The following is a 14684-nucleotide window of genomic DNA, read 5'->3' as shown; positions in this document are numbered from 1 at the left end:
TTTATTGAGGTAGGAGTTGTTAGCAGCACTTGAAAAGGGCCCTCGAATCTCGGTTCCAGAGTAGATCGGACGTGTTTCTTCACGACCACCCACTCTCCAGGCAACAGAGAATGAGTACCTTCGAGGGTATTAGGATCTGGAATAGAAGAGAAAACTTGGGCATGTATGTTAGACAATTGAGTAGTCAAAGCAATAACATATTTTGCCATTGTTTCATAATTCATTTGCAACTGTTGTGAGAAATAATGTCCTAGCCTAGGACTACTTCCAAAAAGTATTTCATGTGGAGTCAGTTTATGTGATGCCTTTGGCGTATGTCTAATAGCAAAAAGTACAATGGGCAAGCACTGTACCCAGTTTAGACCAGTCTCTTGAGTCATTTTTAGCATTTTTGACTTGATTATACCATTTAGTCTTTCCACTTTCCCACTACTCTGTGGTCTGTAGGGGGTATGGAAAGCAAGATGTGAACCTATAATTTTCCACACTTCCTGAGTGATGTTTGCCGTGAATGCAGGTCCCTGATCACTTTCTATGACCTCAGGAACTCCGAAACGACAAATAAGTTCTTGAATAAGTTTCTTTGCGGTAGTGGGTGCAGTTTGATTACGTACTGGATAGGCTTCTGGCCATCCGGAAAACACATCTACCACTACCAATACATACTGAAATGTCTGACACATCGGCATTTGAATGTGGTCAATTTGAATCCGTTGGAAAGGGTATTGAGCATTCGGTAAACATTTAGATGGTGTAGGTTCTGTCCTTCCGATATTGCACTGTGCACAAATTAAACACGCTTCGGTGGTTCGTGCCAACACCGTAGTGATTCCCGGTGCGATCCAAATTTTGTCGACAATCTCTTTCATGATGGTCTTAGACTGATGTGTCGGCCCGTGGGCTAGTGACGCGACCAAAGGATATAAAGTCCAAGGTAGACAAAGATATTGGCCTCTGGCCCAGGCTCCTCCCTGTTCATCCTTGGTTGCTCCTTCTTGTATCCATTGATTTTGTTCCTTGGTTGAAGCTTGTTGCTGTAATTGAATTAGAATATCCCAGTCTAATTCCATTGGTGCTTCCTTGGTCACCGTCATCAGAGGGACCATTGAATCTTCTTTGAGGGCTGCTTGTTTGGCTGCACTGTCTGCTAAGGCGTTTCCTTTTGCTTCCGTAGTGTCAGCCCGTGAGTGTGCCTTGATTTTGATCACTGCAACTTGCTTCGGGAGTAGGGCCGCAGTCATCAAAGCTTCCACTGCTTTCCCATTCTTGATTGGAGTCCCGGCTGTCACACCAACTTGTGTAGTGCATACATGGACTTGCTACTTGGTAGAGATGGTATGGCCAATTTCAGTATGAGAGGGGTTAATTTGATTGTACAGTCATGTGGTGCCAAAAGGTCTTGTGAGATAAATGTGTCCTTTGAAGCTCGGACTCCAACCGGGGCCTTCTACAGGGTGTTAGGTCCTGCAGTGGAGCTGCCGTTTTGTCTAGGTTCAAATGTAGACGACCATATGCCTGTTTCCCCCTCATAATACTGGATTCTTTGATATGCTAAGTGACCACTAGCAGTCAGGAAAACCATCTCATATCCAGGTCATATCCAACACATATCACTAATAACTCATATATTCATTATCATACCTCCTTGTGTGCATACCTAGAACGGGGAAAGCGCAGCCTACAAAAAGAGTACAAACATGACAGCGCAACGTAAACGGTTTGGAAGGAATTGTGAAGTCTATGATGGTCAGTCATATGTAACAAGTGTGACATATCTATGGACTTCACAATTTACAGGAAATTCATAAATGCATGAATTATGGCTGTGGCGAGCACAGGAGGGACGATAAAATGAAAATAAGTTATTTTGACGGATATGTTTCCACTACTCAAGGGGGAGGTCAATTATGGTACACCTTCCCTCTGCTTATACCACCTCTGGGCCGGCTTGGAAACTCGAGATGAACTGGGAAAGAGTATAAAGTTAGTGAAAGAAGATTGGTCAGTGTGCTTACTAGGGGCCAAGATCTAATTTTGAGTAAGTCGCCATCTTTCCTTGCCGGAGCCCTACGGACAGAAAAACTGTTACTTGACCATTCAGTGAGTAGTTAGGTTTTCTGTAATTTTCTCCTTTTTATTTTATCTGTTTGGTGTAAATAATCTGTTATCATCTTTTTGTGTATGCACTGTGATTTTTTTGTTCATAATAAATATTCCTTTATTAAGTTCTGCCTTTGTCTGGTAAAGACTCACGTTACCTGAAGAGACCGTTTTATTGGTAATTTTAAATCACATAATTATTGTGTTAAAATATACTGTGTGGGTTTTTTTAGTCTGATTCGTTTGGGGTACCAAGGCACCCCATTTCTAAATTGTCTTGGTGGTGGCAGCGTTATTTTGATATTTGTTATATCATTATAGTTAATTGCGGGTGGTATTAAGGGTGGATATTTGTATTTTTATCACTATTTTCGGTCTAGGGCAGACAGATAGTGAATTTTAACCCTTTTACCACCAGAACCAAGTCACGCGCACGCTTGGAGTAGAGTGCGTTCGTGACAAATTGGTGGCATAGCGGTGGGATAGTTAAAAAGATTTTTTCCATCTTTTTCTGTACCAGATTTCAGTGTTGCTGGATTTGCTAGTTAATCCAGACACTAAAAAGAAATTGTTTCTCAATTTCCAAAGGCTGAACTCAGTGCATACTTAGTATATTTACACCTCAACAGTCCCCCCCCCTCTTTGTTTTCTTTTCTTTTCTTTTGCTATCATTTGTTTGGGCCGGTGTGATAAATGGAATACCAAACACAGTCCAAGAGTGCTCTGGAGCAACGTTGCCGTGAACAATGTATTCCCATCCGGGGAAAATCAAAGGATGAACTTATTCAAGCGCTTGTGGACTATGATATGCAACAAGCAGCGCAAAGTGATGCTGCAAACACTTCTGAGGGAGGCATGGTCACACGGGAGATACCTGCAGCTCATGTCGGTGACGTGCCAAGATCTGGAGATCCCTTGGACTCTTATCTACAAACTGTTTTCAAATACGTGGACTCAACAGATGCAAACCTCAGACTGCAGCTTATCCTTAAATATCAAGAGAGGGAAGCTGCAGAGCGCCAGGCTGAGAGAGAGAGGGAAGCTGCAGAGCGCCAGGCTGAGAGAGAGAGGGAAGCTGCAGAGCGCCAGGCGGCAAGAGAGCATGAACTAAAACTGGCAGAGTTGGAAAGGTTAAGTGCCTCACCTATCAGTGTGGTTTCAAGAGACTCTTCTGCACCCAAACCACGTGCAGAGAATTTTCCCACTTTGGACAAAGATGGGGATCTGGATGTTTTTCTGCGCAGTTTTGAAAAGGTTTGCAGGCAGTACCAATTACCAAAGGACCAGTGGGCAAAGTACCTCACCCCTGGTCTCCGAGGTCCTGCGCTGGAAGCATTTGCAGAGCTACCAGCAGAATCTGACCAGGACTATGAGGCAATTAAGGCTGCACTGCAGAGACGGTACAACCTTACCCCTGAGGTGTACCGAAAGAAATTCCGGACTTTACAAAAGCATTCCACCAAGAGCTACACTGCAGTTGTGGGACACCTGACGACGGCATTCCGGCAGTGGACTAGAGGGCTGGAGATTACAACCTTAGAAAGCTTGGAAGATCTGATCATCAAGGAACAGTTTTTGCAGCTGTGCCCAGCCAATGTACAAGAATGGCTGCTGGATCGGGAGCCCAAAACAGCATTGGAAGCGGGTGAGCTGGCTGATTTCCACACCGCCAACCGAGCACAATCGGACCGGAGCAGAGGTTTTACTACGGGAGCATCCAGCTGGAAGACCACTACACCACGGCTTCCCATCACCCAGTCTACAATACCCTCTTCTGCGTCAGTTTCTACCTCAGGGAGAGGGGGAGCTAGTGCCATTTCTACGTATGGGGATAGCCGCAGGTGTTTTATTTGTAATAAAGTGGGGCACATTAGCGCTACTTGCCCGGAGAAAAGAAATCCTACGCCATCCACAGGAGTGGGTCACCCCTCAGAATCACCATCTTCGGTGTTGTTCGTCTGCAGCGCTGAGAACACCCCCAATGTGAATATGCAACCTGTCACTGTGTGAAACAAGGTAACTGTGGGGCTCAGAGACACGGGGGCAGACGTGACTCTTGTGCGTCCAGAGCTAGTGAGCTCTGAGGACTTTATTCCTGGCAAGACCTTAACAGTGCGGGGAATTGGAGGAGTACGTCATGCAGTGCCAATGGCACGAGTATTTTTGGATTGGGGAGCAGGGAAGGGTGTAAGAGATGTGGGGGTATCAGATAACATTCCTACTAATGTGTTACTGGGTACTGATTTGGGTAGGCTGTTGTCAAAATATATGCTGGAGGATGATACTTTTGATTTATCCAGGTCTTCTAGGGGCCCTACCATAGAAAGGGCAGTGTATAAAAATGTACCAGGGCAGCCTCATGGGGAGAGTGGGCAGAAAGGTTGTGCGTGTCTGCCTGTACTAGAACCCAGAATGTCTGAGGTGCCGTGGGAGAAGGTGAAGGTTTCGCATCACTGGGAGGGAGGGCAGATTGAATCTGTGCCAGAACCAGGGATGTCTGAGGTGCCGTGTAAGAATGTGGAGGTTTTGCATCACTGGGAGGGAGGGCAGAGCGAATCTGTGCCAGAACCAGGGATGTCTGAGGTGCCGTGTGAGAATGTAGAGGTTTCAAATCACTGGGAGGGAGGGCAGAGTGAATCTGTGCCAGAACCAGGGGTGTCTGAGGTACCATGTGAGAATGTGGAGGTTTCGCATCACTGGGAGGGAGGGCAGAGCGAATCTGTGCCAGAACCAGGGGTGTCTGAGGTGCCGTGTGAGAATGTGGAGGTTTCGCATCACTGGGAGGGAGGGCAGAGCGAATCTGTGCCAGAACCAGGGGTGTCTGAGGTACCATGTGAGAATGTGGAGGTTTCGCATCACTGGGAGGGAGGGCAGATTGAATCTGTGCCAGAACCAGGAATGTCTGAGGTGTTTTGTGAAAGTGTGAGAGGACCGCCCGACTGTGAAGAAGGGCAGAGAACGAGTGAATGTCCGTCTGTGCCAGATCCCAGAATGTTTGAGGTGCCGTTTGAGAACTTGAAGTTTTCGCATCACTGGGAGGGAGGGCAGAGTGACTCGGTGCCAGAACCAGGGATGTTTGAGGTGCTGTGTGAAAATGTGAGGGGGCCACCCTGTGAAGAAGGGCAGAGGGTGAGTGAGTGTTCCTCTGTGTCAGGATTAACTGGTTCCCAGGGTACTGTATGTATGCCTCCTTGGAGTGGAACAGGTGGAGTGACAGATGTTTCAACCATAGCTGTGGTAACCTGGCAGCAGAATAGGGGACAAAGAGAGGGCTTTTGTGCACCTGTGCCCATATTCTGTGGGACTACGAAGTCAGGACACAAGGGAGAGGGTGAAACTGGTGACCATTCTGTTATCCCTTATGAAGGGCCTACATGGTTTGGGAAGCCAGGGCGAGACACCCTAGCTACCCATCAAGTAGATTTGTTGGGGCTTGTAGCTATACCGAGCCGCATGGAGAACCAATCTGTTACTAAGGGGATGGACTATGCCCCTGGGTACCCTGAGACCATGGCCTTATCCTGTAACAGAGCAGACAACGTAGCCGATGCTTTGAAAAGTACCTTCTGTAGGGTGGGTTTTCCCAAAGAAATACTTTATCTTAGCCGGAAACTGTTACCCAGGGAAAGAGTAGGTAGGCGCAGAGATAAGCTTGTGGCTTAATCTCTGGGCCACCATCTTATTTGGGGGAGGTGTCACACCAACTTGTGTAGTGCATACATGGACTTGCTACTTGGTAGAGATGGTATGGCCAATTTCAGTATGAGAGGGGTTAATTTGATTGTACAGTCATGTGGTGCCAAAAGGTCTTGTGAGATAAATGTGTCCTTTGAAGCTCGGACTCCAACCGGGGCCTTCTACAGGGTGTTAGGTCCTGCAGTGGAGCTGCCGTTTTGTCTAGGTTCAAATGTAGACGACCATATGCCTGTTTCCCCCTCATAATACTGGATTCTTTGATATGCTAAGTGACCACTAGCAGTCAGGAAAACCATCTCATATCCAGGTCATATCCAACACATATCACTAATAACTCATATATTCATTATCATACCTCCTTGTGTGCATACCTAGAACGGGGAAAGCGCAGCCTACAAAAAGAGTACAAACATGACAGCGCAACGTAAACGGTTTGGAAGGAATTGTGAAGTCTATGATGGTCAGTCATATGTAACAAGTGTGACATATCTATGGACTTCACAATTTACAGGAAATTCATAAATGCATGAATTATGGCTGTGGCGAGCACAGGAGGGACGATAAAATGAAAATAAGTTATTTTGACGGATATGTTTCCACTACTCAAGGGGGAGGTCAATTATGGTACACCTTCCCTCTGCTTATACCACCTCTGGGCCGGCTTGGAAACTCGAGATGAACTGGGAAAGAGTATAAAGTTAGTGAAAGAAGATTGGTCAGTGTGCTTACTAGGGGCCAAGATCTAATTTTGAGTAAGTCGCCATCTTTCCTTGCCGGAGCCCTACGGACAGAAAAACTGTTACTTGACCATTCAGTGAGTAGTTAGGTTTTCTGTAATTTTCTCCTTTTTATTTTATCTGTTTGGTGTAAATAATCTGTTATCATCTTTTTCTGTATGCACTGTGATTTTTTTGTTCATAATAAATATTCCTTTATTAAGTTCTGCCTTTGTCTGAAGAGACCGTTTTATTGGTAATTTGAAATCACATAATTATTGTGTTAAAATATACTGTGTGGGTTTTTTTAGTCTGATTCGTTTGGGGTACCAAGGCACCCCATTTCTAAATTGTCTTGGTGGTGGCAGCGTTATTTTGATATTTGTTATATCATTATAGTTAATTGCGGGTGGTATTAAGGGTGGATATTTGTATTTTTATCACTATTTTCGGTCTAGGGCAGACAGATAGTGAATTTTAACCCTTTTACCACCAGAACCAAGTCACGCGCACGCTTGGAGTAGAGTGCGTTCGTGACACCGGCGGCAGTGATATAATCTCTTCCCTTCCAGATTACTCCAAAATCATGTACAACTCCGAAGGCGTACCTGGAATCCGTATAGATATTTGCGGTAGAGTCTTTAGCCATAATGCAGGCCTCAGTGAGGGCAGCTAGTTCAGCCTCCTGAGCTGATTGATCCGGTCGTAGAGCTTTTGCACAGAGTACAGTGGTGTCAGTCGTGACCGCCATTCCCGTATGGAAGCGACCCTTGTCATCGGCATATCTGGAACCGTCCACAAAGAGGGTCCATTCTGGGTTTGAGAGTGGGGTATCTTGTATATTTGGAGGCGAACCGACTTCCGCTTGCATCATAGTCAGATAATCATGTGGGTCTTCTTCGGGTGGTACATCTGGAAAATCAACATTCGCTGACTGTGTATGCCACAATAGTTGTTTCTGAAGATCCTCTTCTGTGGCTAAATCAATAAAATCCGTAGATGGAATATCAGTATACTCCCCCCTTGGAAGTGGAAGGAGGGCAGCTGGATTGAGAACATTGCAACGTTGAATAGTAACATTGTCGGGCAACAACAGACTTCCTTGCAGACGAAGATGACGCTGAGCAGTGAGATGTCTGGGTTGAGTCTGTTGTAGAATAGCTGAGATATCATGTGGAGCTAGAATTGTCAAAGGATGTCCGAGAACAATGTCTGAAGTGGTGTCCAGAAGACAACTGGCAGCATGAATAGCCCTTACGCAGGAGGGTGCTGCCCGTGCAACTGGATCCAGACGTTTGGAGTAGAATCCGAGAGGACGATGTCGACCACCATGCATCTGAGTAAGAACACCTGTGGCATGGCCTTGTCGTTCCATAACATAGAGACGGAACGGAAGAGAATAGTTCCGAATTCCCAGCGCTGGAGATGAAACAATCATTTGCTGTAGAGCATCGAAGGAATCCAGTGCTTCTGGCGTTAGAAAAAAAAATTGCTGGTAATTCTCGAGGAATACAGTCATATAGTGGTTGCATCAGAGCAGAGGCGTCGGGAATCCATGGACGACAATATGAAATGAGACCCAGAAAGGTCTGTAGTTGATGCGGAGTTTCTGGCGGAGTCAACTCTAGGATGGCCTTTTTCCGTGCCATGGTAAGATGCTTACGGCCTTTGGTAATACAATGTCCCAGGAAAATCACTTTTTGAAGACATAGCTGTAGTTTTGCTTTGGAGACTTTGCAGCCAGCAGTGGCTAGAAAATAGAGCAAATCCAAGGTAGTTTCTTGACATGTGGATGGATCCGGGGCACAGAGAAGTAAGTCATCCACGTATTGCAGGAGTTCAACTTCCGGGTGAGCGTCCTGCCATGAAGAAAGCACAGAAGACATAGCTTTGCTGAAGCTGGACGGGCTGTTCTGAGCTCCTTGTGGCATCACCGTCCAGGTGTATTGTCGACCAGCATGAGTAAATGCAAAAAGATATTGACACGAAGGGTGCAATGGAATGGAGAAAAAAGCATTTGCAAGATCAATTACGGTAAACCACGATGCCGTGGGTGGGATACTTGACAGAAGTGTATGTGGATTTGGCACAATAGGGGCATCTAAAACCGTGGCTTCATTGACAGCACGCAGATCTTGTACCATCCTGTACACTGGAGGTTGTCCTTTGATCTGCTTCTTTTTGACTGGATACAGCTGAGTATTGCAGGGAGAAGAGGTGGGTATTATTGCACCGGACTCTAGGAGTGCCACGACTTGGGTAGAGATTGCATCTTGTTGGGACATTGACAAAGGATATTGGGCCTTGTAAGGAAGAATATTCGGATCCTTGAGCACAACTTGAACTGGTGGAACCTTGAGTCGTCCAATGTCCATAGGCCCTGAGGCCCATAGGGTGTCTGGAAGATGGTCAAGCAGAGCATTCAAAGAGTTAGATATGTCATCCCAGATTTCGACATCTGGGTTATGTACTACTGCCATAAGCATACAGGTTTCTTCAGGGGCAAGGGCGGTGTTGAGAGTAACAGTTCCTTTATCGGTAAAGGAAATATTGGCCTGGATTTTGCTGAGAAAATCTGCTCCTAAAAGATTGAAAGGGCAAGTGGCACTGACTACAAATTGTGCTAGGGTAGAGAAAGGCAGATGTATCGAAGAGCTTGTGACGGGTAGGGGGCGCGTGAGTGGATTATGTTGAACTATGCCTTCTAACCCGCTACAAGGAAGCTGTATATCTGATAGCCAGGATGGTAACGCATCCGTCTCACAGAGTACACTGCGAGCAGCACCAGTGTCAACAAGAAATAAGCATGGTTTTCCGGCTACATCGAGAGTGATCTTAGGAGAAGGGCCAGAAGGAGGGGTGGAGACGGCCATGCAAATAGAGTCCCTCTCCTCCATTTGCTTGCCTGTTTCCTATTGCTGAAGAGGAGGTGGAGGCGGGAGAGAGTTCTGGTTCTGATTCTGAGCCTGATGAGCAGCCCACAGATGGTGGCTACGACACATTCTTTTTATATGACCAACCTTTCCACATCCATAGCATTTGCGAGGTTGTCGTTGTCCATCTGTAGTTTCCTTTACAACATCGTCTCCAGTCATGACTGCCATAATGGCAGACTTCTTTTTGCTGTTTCCGGCTTCTAATCCTTTTGCAACAGGTATCAGAACCCCCTCAAGATCCATTACTCTCCATTCTGGACGGCAGGTGGTGAGTACTTTATTGAGATCGGGGCGGAGGCCATCTACAAAGGCCCGACTTAACATACGAATATGTGCCGTTGTTTGGAGTGAGAATCCTAAATCACAAAAATGTTGTTTAATTCTATAGGCAAATTTCTCCACTGACTCTCCTTTTTCTTGGGTTATATCTTGTAAAGATACTGTTTGATCAGACAATTTATCTTTTGCCCAAATTTCCAATTGTTTGATAAACTGGTGACCTGATTCAGTGGATCTGGGGTCATCTGGCATGGCAGATGGGTCTCGTACAATTTGATTGAGAATAAGATCTGCATAGTCTCCTGTTTTGGCTTGGACAATACTAACTAGGTCAGACCAAGTACAACCATAGGTAGTCCAAGCCTGACAGATTTTCAGGTAAAATGGCATTGGATGTGACTCGGGTTCAGGGAGATCTTTGATGATCGTATACAGTTGTTGCGGATTAAATGCTACATACTTAGAACGCGGCTCTGTAGAAGCGAGACCATCTCGTGGGGAAACATTTGCAGTGGCGAGTCAGGTGGCCTGAGCAGCATTTTCAGTGGCAAGCCGACTTGCTTTTACTATTGCTGCCATATCAGACATAATTTCAGCAAATTGAGGAGAGATAGGGTTTCTGGGATTAGTATCTCTCATTAATGGAGGTAGGTGAGGAGAAGAAGTAGGTGGACGAGGTAAACCCCGATAATTATTTGAGTAATCCTCCTCTTTTTCCTCTTGACTATCACAGATACCCACATCCTCAGTAGTGGTACTAACAGGTGGGTGTTTGGGCTTAGCTCCTATCTCCTCAGAAAGGAGCACAGGTGGGTCTTGGAATCTGGGGGAGAACGTATATTTGGGCCTAGTTCGTTTCTGGGGTTTAGTTGGTATAGGTAACCTTTTTCCCCTCTTCAGCATCATACCATGGTCGGCATCGGATTGGGTCGGGGCAGCCGCTGCACCCTCAGTCATGTCTATTCCCTCCTCTTCTGAACTGTCCCCCGGGTTTATCATCATAACCTGGGCTGGTGGACTAGTTATAGGGGTCCCATGAGGGGCGGGTGGAAATAATACTGCTTTAGGTTTTTCTACCGTTTTCCCTTCCTTAATTAATATACTTTCCTCAGCCTGTCCATTTATGTGCACATTGATAATAGTATTTCCCTTTCCTGATTCGGCACTATCTCCCGTAACCATAATAGGAGCCGTGTTGTTAGGTGTCAACTCTGTAGAAGGTAACACGTATGTGCCATCGGGGTTGATCACCGGATACAGTGATATCGTGGGGGTTCTCATAGGGGGTAGGCCCTGGCTTAGGGCGTTGTCGGCTATCAAAGATGGCGTCGATGTTTGCTCCGGATATTGCATAGTGGGCGGAGTAAACAGTGGGCAGGGACCTTCTTCTACTGCCGGTTGATAAGGTGCGGCACGAGATGGCGCTGACGCCTTTGTCACACATGACAGGGTGGGCAAATCAGGCAGAGGGCGGGGCGCCTGCCCACTGTTTACTCCGCCCACTATGCAATATCCGGAGCAAACATCGACGCCATCAAGAACCTTTCCTCTCCCACCGAAATATCTAACACTATATATCTACCCTCTAGATCAAGTAATTGAGTGAATCACATACTGAATTGATTTGCTGAAAAGAATCACCACCTCCCTAGACTTGGATATGTAGGATGCAGTTATGCATTCTTTGATCCAGGGTGCCCTCAGGGTAACCCCCCTCAACCACCCTCCAGTGAGTTTCTTGAATTAGGATTATATGTGGGTGAAAAGAACGTAGTTTAGTTGATACCATCCTACGCTAACGGATAATTAAGACCCTTGACGTTCCAGGACGGCAGCGTAACCGCAGAGGTTTGGATCAAATGTGTGCCTGTTGCAGTAGCCTGCGACTGACTAAGTGGGAGCAAATGAACATGAGGAAAACATTGCTGTTAAAACCAAATATATAAGGGACCCCATGTCCTAGGGCTCAGGGTCACCCCTACAATCTAACCAGGACACATGAAACATCAAACAGTGAGCTCCGCTAATGACACACGGAGCCGGGCGTGCACGTGGTTCCACCGGCGATGTTGCCCTCCCGTAGGGACAGCCGTTCACCCCTCTCATGGCGTCACCGGACTTGGCCGGGAGGTACAGTCACTTGGCCTAGGCCGCATCCCTCGTTCGCTCCACAGAGCGGGGCAAGGGTAGTGGTGAAGCCGGCGGCAATCGTCAGCCACCCTGTACCACTGCTGTATCCTTCCACCCTCAGCGCTCGGCAAGACGGGTTACAGAGTTCGTGTGGAGGCAGATGCACCTAGATTGCTGAACGATTATTGCTTTAATTTTTACGATGTGCGATAGGACAAAATTACACAAATAGAGGTTTGTCAACCGACTGAATGTTAATTTATAAAATTATGGCCACGATTTTAGCTAACAGAACTAAAACTGATTTAGAAGATTTGTTGTGCGAGATGAGGTCAATGGCTCAGTCCTGCCGTGTTTCTTGGCTTCATGACAAGCTCCAGGAGGTGCCTGCTACATTTTCATTTTCTCGAGAGTCTCTTCAGGCAGTTCGCTCCAGCACCAGGTCAAGCCCTGTCTGAATCCAGATACGGATCCTGTTCCGGTGTCCCGTTACAGCCGCGCTGTGTCGCAGGACTTCAGACAGGCTTTTCTGCTGGACCTGGACCTCCTGCAGAGGTGCCAGAGATGAATCACGGAGGTCCAGGTCCAGCAGAAAAGCCTGTCTGAAGTCCCGCGACGTTGTGACTTAAGTGTGCCAGGGCTCCGGTAAGCAGGTCAGGTAGGAGCCCTGATGCGGGGATATCAGAGGCTCAGTTTGTACCTCACGATGCATTATTACCAGAAGCAAGGTACAGATAGGTGAAATGAAACACACCACAGGCTGAATACTAGTTACTGAATAGTAATACAATATGGTCTGAATTGGAGAAGATGGAAAGAGAGGCAAGTACAGGCTGTAAGTCTCTTGTGGCCAGAGGAGCAGCGCAGCTTAGCGGAGCAGGCCTTGACAGAGCTAGGAGGAGGGCTGGTGTTATGCCTCTAGTTTTGGGGTTGGTTGCAGGGTTTAGTAGGTGGGGCTTATCGGGTGCTATAAATGGGCGGACATTTTAGATAACGGTCACTTTTAATTTGAGCCACTTACCTGCTTTTGTTCTTCTTTGGACGTTATCAGGTTTGGGGTTCTTCTCTCTTTTTGTTTTTCAGGATGGATGCTGACCTGGGAGCCTTGCTGGAGGGGATCAGAGTGGCTGCCATGGAGAAGGGAGCTGGATGGCTTCAAGAACGCCTTGGCCCTCTGCTGGCTGAAGTTGGAACAGCGTCCAGGGAACCAGCCCGGCCTGTGCGGCAGATCCGACCTCCACAGCGGCTGAGTCCTGAGGCTGCGCGTGGAGGACGACGCCGGGAGCAGCGGCAGAGCGGTGATCGGATCGGCGGGAGGAGGAGTAGTGGAGCGGCATCGGCAACGACGACAGCGGCGGTGACGCAGGAACGGCGCCGGACACGTGGAGCAGCGGCGGAGGAGGTTCTGCAGCGGCGGAGCGGTGAGGAGGCTGTGGCAGGGAGCCTTTCCAGGACCAGGAGCGGAGCCGGGAGCAGCGGTGACCACGCGGCAGGCCGGGATGGCGCTGTTGGGACGGCTGAGGATGCAGTTGAGCCACGTGGTGAGCAGGAGGGTGCGGGCTCGGGTCCACTAAGTGGCGGGCGAAGGGCAGCGGGCCTTCCCAACGCGGAGGGTGCAGCTTTAAGGGGCCCGGGGATAGCAGCGGGCCCTGTCCTTCGGGGGGGCGCTGTTGAGCAGTGCGGCCGGCTGGCTGAGCGTGATGGGGGTGATGCAGCGGGCTCCCGGGCGGCAGGGGGTGCTGTTGGTGTGGTGGAGCGGCAGCAGACGGGCAGGCATAGCGTGCACAGGCTAAGGAGCACGGCCCACGAGGGGTCTGGAGAAAGGCGGATGGGCCGTTCGGGCCAGGCCTACAGAGGCAGATCACGGTCGCAGGAGGGCAGCAGCGTGAGATCCAGGGATCGCTCCAGGGGAAGTCGTTACCGGGTGAGGCGAAGCAGGAGGGACAGAGATTCGGTTTCGGCCCGCAGGAGTGCGGGTGAAGGGTTCAGCCGGTCCAGGTCTCTCAGCAGGAGCCCACGGAGGGGGGATGCCAGATATCGTCGCGGGCGGTCCGGGAGCAGGGAGGGCAGTCGTTCCAGGAGGATGGTTGAGCGGGAGGTCTGGCCCAGGTTGTCTTCTTCTCCCCGCAGGCGTGGAGGTCGTTCATCTCGGGATCGTGGGAGTCGGCATCGCTCCATGGACCGGAATGTGGCAGCCGTGCCAGGGACATCTGAGGCTGGCAGAGGTTTAGATGCGGCCGTGCCTGGGACATCTTCGGCTGGCAGCGGTCTGGATACGGCCCAGAGGCCTTCTGCGGCTGAGGGTTCAGGTGGTGAGTTGTCTTCAGGGGCGCAAGCGCAACAAATCTTGCAGGGTTTAAAAGGCTTGTTAGAGTCGTGGGTGCAGGTGGATGTTCGGGCCCCCCGTGTAGATCAAGTGTGGGCCCCTGGGGGGGTGAATTCGTTGGGTTCAGGTGTTGTTGGTTCAGTGCCGGAGGTGGCGGTAGTGGGGTCCGGCGGTGTTAGTAGTGAGGTGTCGGGTGATGTGGGGGCTGCGGTAGTGAGTGAGCGAGCTGAGTTGGCTGGGGAGATTCCTGATGCGGCGAAGCAGAACGCCTATGTGTCTTTTGCTGGTCCGTTAGGTGCTCACTTGAAAAAAGAGATTAAGGAAAAGGTGTGGAAGGGGGAATATGTCGAAATCTTTTCCCTTCTTCCATTGGAGGAATTTTTAGATCTTAAAGAGGAGGATAAGAAGGATAGCAAGAAGGAGGAGGAGGAGAAGAGACGGAGGTATCGGAAGATACCTAAGTCTTTTGGTAATTGGTTGCGGGCGTTTTGTATATTAGCT

At 48.5% G+C, this 14684-nt stretch overlaps 1 pseudogene; it reads left to right on the top strand.

Moving 5' to 3' along the window:
- The first annotated feature begins 2793 nt into the window (after window positions 1–2793).
- On the top strand, window positions 2794–9769 carry LOC149275961 (uncharacterized; annotated as a pseudogene).
- Window positions 9770–14684: the final 4915 nt, after the last annotated feature.

Source organism: Sceloporus occidentalis, unplaced genomic scaffold, assembly GCF_023333645.1.
Source record: "Sceloporus occidentalis isolate IW3139 unplaced genomic scaffold, rSceOcc1.0.p SCAF_255, whole genome shotgun sequence".
Taxonomy (NCBI): Eukaryota; Metazoa; Chordata; class Lepidosauria; order Squamata; family Phrynosomatidae; genus Sceloporus; species Sceloporus occidentalis.
The sequence above is the reverse complement of the archived record's forward strand: the minus strand, read 5'-3'. Positions and strand labels throughout refer to the sequence as shown.